Here is an 8,197-nt window from a genome sequence, read left to right on the forward strand (position 1 = left end):
TAGGTTACCGAAGGATTGCCTTGGTGGGTGCTTCCCTTTCCAAAAAATGAAACTTTGGCTTTATGTGATTTTTTAAAAGAATAGCAGAAGAAACATCGAAGCTTAATTGCAGTTAATTTTGATATAGATTCTCCATGATCTGATCCTTTAACGTTTCTTTTTTTTTTTTATTTTAGTGTAACACAAAGTTATCAGAAAATTGTTAATGTGTACTTATATTACGAAAATAGATCTGTTTTTTCTCCTAATGATTTTGATCGATTTGAGGGTGACTACTACCAAGATTGGGATGAATATTTCTGGATGACCCCTGAAAAAGGACAGCTACTGACCCCTGCTGACATTTGCTGGGAGCAAAATGCTCATGTCCCAACATTTGGAGGTCGGGAGTTTCCAAGATATCACATGAAACATATGGGACTATTGCCTACCCACAAATGTAAGACTGTAATGGACGTAATATTTATTGTCAACAAGTCTGTTATATGACCAGGGGCAGATTGGGAAAATAGCCCTGGTATGAGATGGGTAGCCCCAAATAACACTCGATGGATTTGTGGATACAACCTCTGGCCCTGGCTCCCTGGAGGATGGGTGGGGAGATGCACACTAGGGTTTGTGTTTGCCCCTGGGAGAATTCATCAGCAAAAACTTAGTCAACCTGTTAATTTACCTTATGTTAAAGCTCGGTGGTCATGCTCCGTTTTTCACTGGAATGATTATTTAGCCTCATTTTTTGTGCCCTCTTTAGGAGCCACTGATATTATGCTCAGGGTAGAGGCTTTGAACAATTTTACAAAACAAGCTGTGACAGATACTAGAAGAGCTTTAGAGGCTCTTAATGAAGAACAAAAACAGACGAGAAAAACCATTGTACAGAATCGTATGGCTCTCGATATTCTAACATTCTCTCAAGGGGGAACATGTGCCCTAATAAAAATAGAGTGTTGTGTATATATTCCCGATCATTCCTCAAATGGTTCTGATGCTTTAGAAGATATGAAACAACAAGTAGCCACTGTGGATTTTTCTGACTTCAGCATTTGGAGTCAGATATCTGCCTGGTTTCATGGTGATTGGTGGAAATCAATAATTTTTATCATTATACCCTTATTGCTATTGCTGTGTTTTGGCCCTTGCCTTTGCCAATGCATATCTGAGATGGTAAATAAAAGATTGCTGATGTTTTCCCGTTTGTAAATGCGGCCATTTCCCTTGAGGGAGATATAATGTCTATCAGTCAAAAGAAAAGGGGGAGATGCGGGGAACCTGCCTGACTGCTCAGGCTCTTTCTTGGCCCTGAGAAGGATCAAAAGGACCCTCTCTATCCCCCCACCAGTGATTTATTCAAGTGGAAATTGGCGTTTCTCACCTCCCTCAAGGAAATTGCTGCAGCCACCATTTGCCCATTCTCCTGATTCTGATAAGATTATCAGACTCCTGTGAATGGTTTATGTCTAGGTAGTCATTTACTGATTATAAGACGCTGGTGCCATACTCTGCTAGAGTTGAGATAAAACTCCTGAGCTAAAACTAGTGTCTGCAGTTCTGCACGAAGGCATGTCTTTGATCTAAAATTTGGTGAGTCCTGTTAGCATATGTATGTATGTTACCCCTCAATAAAGTCGTCGGAATCAGTCACAAGCTGACTCCATGCCTCTCAACCCCAACTTTCCGAGACTTTCGTTTCTCAGGTGCTCTGGTGATTGCGTCTTCGACCTCTTCGTTTTCCCGGCAGATCCGGCACACATGAGCAGCCCATTCATAAGAAGTGTATGGAACTAGCCCCAATCCATGGTAAGAACATTTTATACCTCACGGACGTAAGAAAAATTCCTTGAGAACTGAAACGCAGGCATAACTGGCAGGGATTATAGTAATTGCAGACAGAGACATTACGATACTTGGAATAACTGTGTTTTGTGTGTTCTAAAAGAAAGGAGAGACATGGAAATCCAAAACTAGACCCCACTTGATCTTACAGATATGAAAACCATAGTGTCAGATGAGGCACATTTTAAGAGTTTCCTGCTGGCTCAGATAGGCAAAAAAAAAAAAAAAAAAAAAAAAACCACCTGCAACATGGGAAACCAGGATTCAATCCCTGGGTTGGGAAGATCCCCTGGAGGGGTGAATGGCAGCCTGCTCCATTAAGATTGCCTGGAGAATCACCATGGACAGAGGAGCCTGGCGGTCTACAGACCATGGGGTCAAAAAGAGTTGGACACGGCTGAGTAACGAAGCACAGCACAGAACAGCACACTGAATGTTTGTGAAAGTAAGGCAGGTAGGGAGGAAAGAGGGAGAAAGGGAAACAAGGGAGATGAAAGGAAGGAAAGAAAGTCCTCTCTTGTTGGTGCTCTCCAACAGAGCAACCAGGAATGTGCCCCAGCAGGACAGCACCCCATATGTCCATCTGAGCACTCTCAGCCGGTTTGAAACAACCATCTCCAACTTTGGTCCCACTCCTTCAACCAAACTCCTGTGCAGGGTTTACCACGAAGAGGCTAATAGTCATCATGGTTTCTCCTCATTCAAATCGTGATTCACCCAGAAGTGAAAAAGACACGTGTGCCCCAATGTTCATCACAGCACTGTTTACAATAGCCAGGGCATGGAAGCAACCTAGATGTCCATCCGCAGACAAATGGGTAAAAAAGCTGTGGTACATAGACACAATGGAATATTGCTCAGCCATTAACAAGAACACATTTGAATCCATTCTAATGAGTTGGATGATACTGGAGCCTATGATATGGAGTGAAGTAAGTCAGAAAGAAAAAAACCAATACACTATACTAAGGCATATATTTTGAATTTAGGAAGATGGAGATGATAACCCTATATGGGAGACAGCAAAAGAGACACAGATTTACAGAACAGTCATTTGGACTCGGTGGGAGACGACGAGGGTGGGATGATCTGAGAGAATAACATTGAAACATGTATATTATCCTATGTGAAAGGGATAGCCAGTCCATGTTCGATGAATAATACAGGTGCTCAGGGCTGGTGCACTGTGCTGACCCAGAGAGATGGGATGGGGAGTGAATTGGGTGGGGGGATCCGGATGTGGAACACATGTACAACCATGGCTGATTCATGTCAATGTATGGCAAAACCACCACAATATAGTAAAGAAATTATGAACTAATTAAGAAAAATAAAATAAAAGAAAATACATTCCTTTGCCAAAAAGGACCTAATCAGTATTGGCTTTTTGACCTCCAAAAACGCCATTCTTTTCCTTGCTTTCTTCCCTTTTTTCTTCCCTCCGCTTTCTTTCCTTTGCTTTCTGATTATACAACTGTTAAAGCTTGCTTTCCATTTCTAGTTATTAGAAAGTCCTGGCTCTATTCCCCATGTTGTACAATGCATCCCTGAGCTCATCTTCCACCTAACTAACACCGCATGCCTCCCACTCCCCCACCTCTGTATTGCCCCTCCCTCTTCCCCTCCCCGCTGGTAACCAGGAGATGCTTCTCTATATCTGTGCATCTGCGTTTTTATCATATTCTCTACTTGGGGGTAGGTTTAATGTTATAAGTGATAACATACAGTATTTGTCTATCTCTGTTTGTGTTATTTTACTCAATATTCTACCATCCATGTTGCTGCAAATGTCAATATTCCATTCTTTTGATGGGGCAGCTCCTTTGTATGCCTTTTGAACTAATGGCACTGCCCACCCCCCCAAACGACACAGCTCCCGAGTTCAGTGTCCATCTCTGCACTCACACAGGGAAACACCAAGTTCTCTTCCTCTTCTCTCATGGGAAGTGTGTCTTTTAAGCCCAGCATGGAACCAGTTCTTCCCCCTACCTTCTGGAAGCCTGGAACTTCTGGTCCCATCTCCAACTCCACAGAAGCCATCTCCCTCCCTCCTCACACACTTATCCCTTCCCTGCCCTCTCTGCTTCCCACTATCAGAGAACTCAGAGACAAACATAATTTCACATCAGCTTGATTTTATTTCATTTTCGTTATTACGCTATGCAGTTGCTATAATATTCAGCATCTGTAGTGTTGTCCAGTACTCAACAGTGAGACCCCCGAGCATTTCTGAGATGGCTAGCCGTGCCCCAAATTAAATGGCTGTCCACTGGTACAGCTGGAATGCCAGGGATCACCATGGACTCTGGGGCCTCCTCTGGTTCATTCTGATTAACTGGAATGGCAGGGTTCTCCATGGTCTCTGGGACCTCCTCTGGTTCATTCTGATTAACTGGAATGGCAGGGTTCTCTATGTTCTTTAGGACCTCCTCTGATTCATTCTGATTAGTTGGAATGGTAGGGGCCTCCATGGTCTCTGGGTCCTCCTCTGGTTCCTTCTGCTTAACTGGAATGCCAGGGGTCTCCATGGTCTCAGGGACCTCCTCTGGTTCCTTCTGATTCAGCTGTTCATTCACCTTGGAACTCTGGGTACAGAGCTTTGAGCATCTGATTTTCTTCAGCTTTTTAGTGGTGGGAGTTTTCAGAGAAGTATTCTTGGGCAGCTTTGCCGGAATGGGATTATTCACATTCACGGTTACCATGCGCAACTAGAGAAAACAAGACAGGGAGCAAGAATGGCACTGGTTTAGGGAAGAGTGTGAAGACAGGTGGGAACGATGGCTTCAGGAGAAGGGGTGTGGGCAGAGAAGGGTTATCTGCCAGGTAAGGGCAAGGAAGGGTGTCTTCTTGGATGGGGTCAATGGGCAAGAGGAATTTGGCTGGGTTCAGTTCAACTTGACAATTTTTTTCTGGACCTCAATTGATAGGAAGTCTTCATCTTCTCCTGGGTAACATGAGGTGGGTGTTCCATAACTACTCTGCAGCCTTGTGGCTTCCCAGTCACCTCAGTCATTTGGAGGACTCACAGTGGTCTGCTCAGAGCCCCTGAGTATCCCTATATATACCCGTCCCAATGGAGCCTCACCCTCATGCTTTATGAGGTCAGCAAGTCTCTGCCACAGCCAATGGTGGCCCTGGGTGAGCTTTGACATCACAAAGCCTCACCCTGACATCTTTAGCGGAGGATGGGGAGCAATTCAGATAATTTGCTGGGAGAAATGAGTCATTAGTAACGCCCTCAAGAGGCTTTGAAACTCACCTGCCACCCTCACCACTATGTCAACTCTGATGGGTCACACAGCAGGCAGAGTGCATCCCCTCCAAGCCTTGCCCCACAGCCACACTTCTCGGGCAATCATTCTGTTCTCCCTCAGCTTCCACCACTATCGGGCTTTTGATACCTTGCCTAAACTCCCTCCATGACAACTAGGTTGTGTTTAAGTGTTTGTGGAAGCAAATATCATTACTCGTTCGTCCTGCAATGTGGTCTTAATGCACCTTGAAGCCCATTGAATTCTGGGCCAGCCGACAGAAACCTTTCCATCCTGCCTCCTTGTCTCAGTGTTCTCAGAGCTCGCCTCCATTTTCTGGTCTCCAGTCGGAAACCCTTGTCTTCAGGCTGTGAGAATGCAGTGAATACACTTGCCCTTGCTCCACACGGAGCTGTCTCGTTTCAAGTCTAGGACTCAGGGTCACCTCACTAGGAGTACTACCCAGGCTTGGGTTTGAACAGGGTGATGGGGAAGGGGCAGAGAAATACATGTTTCAGGTTGTGCTGGGGTATCCCATGCAGGAAATGTCCACCTGCGGCTGATTCGTATTCCCAGCAAGGGGTGGAGCTTGCCCAGATCTGTGTGAGCCTTGTGTGCAAAGGTCTTCTCAACACGTGCCCTCACAAATCTCTTTTCTCATCTTGTTTTCTTGCTGGAAGATCCCTTGGAGCTTACCTCTCAGCCAAATCCATGGTGGAATTCATTTCCATGAGCAGCTGCCACAAGCTTCCAACTTCTTGGATGAAACACTGAGTCATCCTCTCCTGTGCATCTAGTTCCCATGGTTTCTCATTGAGCTGGTTGGCTCTGAAGGAAAGGGGAATGGATAGTGTGCTCCACCTCAGTCCTCGCTTTTCCAATTGACTCATAGGGTCAACCAGACTGAGCTGTACACGTGGGGACAGTTTGTTGTTTAGTGTTTCTTCCTGGCTTTCCTGTGAAGTGTTACCATCCTGGTGTCCACTTTTTGCTTACTCACCCAGGGTCCGTCACACTGCTGAACATTTTAAGAGGTAGAAAATGCATGCCGTACAGAAACCCAAAAGATGACTCTTAGAATTTTTAGAAGGTCTCAAACCCTTATAGAGAAATGGGCAAGAGGAACGAGCCAAGACTTTATAAGAAAGATGTTATCACTGGCCTTTTCTGAAGTATATTTAGTTCATTATATGGACGACATTTTACTTGCTCATTGTATAGAGGGTATTCTTTCGCAAGCGTTTGACGGGCTGTTGCTTCAGTTAACTAAATTTGGATTGTAAATTTCTTCTGAATAAATACAATGATCTCATCGTTTCCTTATTTCGGGTTTAGACTATAGAGGGAGACCTTTGGAGCGCAGAAACTTCAGATTCGAAAAGATAATCTGAAGACTTTTAATGATTTTCAGAAATTATCAGGGGACATAAATTGGATCCGACCCTATCTAAAATTGACTACTTGAGAATTGAAGCCTTTGTTTGATATTTTGAAATGGACCACTGACCCTTCCTCCCCTAAAATCCTTAACAATGTCGTGCAAGCTGCTCTTGCCCTAGCTTACCAGGCCCTCTCTCAGAATTTTGCTACCTACTGTGATTTTTCTCAACCGTGGGGACTATATGTGTTTCCCTCTAAACATACCCCGAAGGCAGTGTTATATCAAAATGCTCTCTTACAGTGGATCCTTTTACCTGTATCAACTTCAAAAGTTGTTACTGCTTTTTTTTTTTTTTTATTTCATTAGCCTCCTCATTGCCAAAGGAAGGCGTCTTTCCAGAGACATGTTGGGAGCCTATCCTGCTTACATTTCTGTGCCTCATAGCAAAGAACAGCATGAATGGCCTTTTCAGTTTCATGATTCGTGGGCTTTGGCCTTTTCCTCCTTTACAGGTCAAATTATTAATCATTTACCTTCTGATAAACTTTTGCATTTTGCCAACCAGCATTCTTTTATTTTTCCAAAGAATGTATCTAATGTTCCTATTCAAGATGCTCTTATGATCTTTACTGATGAATCCAAGAACGGAACTGCTGCCTTTGTGGTTAATGATACCCCTTTCTCCTCGCAGACGAACTATACATCAGCTCAAGAAGTAGAGCTTTCAGCCGTTCATAAGGTATGCTCATGATATTCCTCACAGGCTTTTAATTTGTTTACTGATAGCAAATACATTGCTCATGCTTTGCAATATACAGAAACTGTTCCCTTTATTTCTACAGTGAATTCTAACATTCAACATTTGTTACATTCATTTCAGTCTCTGCTGCAACAGCGCACCTTACCTTGTTTTTTTGGACATTTAGTTGCCCACACTGGGCTTCCTGGACCTCTATCTATGGGAAATCAAATAGTTGATTCTCACACTAGAGTTTTTCTTTCACAGCTGGAAGCAGCACAACAGTCACATGCGCTACTTCACCAAAATAGTAATGCTCTTCGTTTGAGTTTCAAATCCCTTGAGAGACTGCACAACAAATTGTTAAAACTTGTTCTGTTTTCCCTAAGTTCCTCCCAGTTCCACTCCTTGGCGTTAATCCTCGCGGGCTTCCAGCGAATCATCTTTGGCAAATGGATGTCACTCGTGTCCCTTCCTTTGGTCATTTAAACTACATTCATGTATCTATTGACACCTTTTCAGGATATATTGTGGCATCCTTACAGACTGGTGAAGCCGCAAAACATTCTATCTCGCATTGTCTTTATGCTTTTTCCATTTTAGGCACGCCAAAGATTATAAAACCTGATAATGGCCCCGGCTATGTTTCCTCTGCCTTCAAAAATTTTTGTTCCTCTTTTCCTATCACCCTAAAAAGAGGCATTCCTTATAATCCACAGGGTCAATGCATAATGGAACGTGCTAATCAAACTTTGAAACTACAGCTTCAAAAAACAAAGAGGGGGGAGCTCTACCCCCTTCTACCCAGAAATTACCTTAATCATCCTTTATATATTTTAACTTTTAGATAAAGAAGGACATTCAGCTGCGGAGAGATTTTGGGACCCTCAGATTTCCAGCAAAAGGCCGATGGTCTTCTGGAATGATCCTCTAAATAATAACTGGCATGGCCCAGATCCAGTGTTAATTTCGGGGAGGGGTCATGTATGTGTT

This window comes from Dama dama, chromosome X (assembly GCF_033118175.1).
Source record: "Dama dama isolate Ldn47 chromosome X, ASM3311817v1, whole genome shotgun sequence".
In the NCBI taxonomy this organism is placed as follows: Eukaryota; Metazoa; Chordata; class Mammalia; order Artiodactyla; family Cervidae; genus Dama; species Dama dama.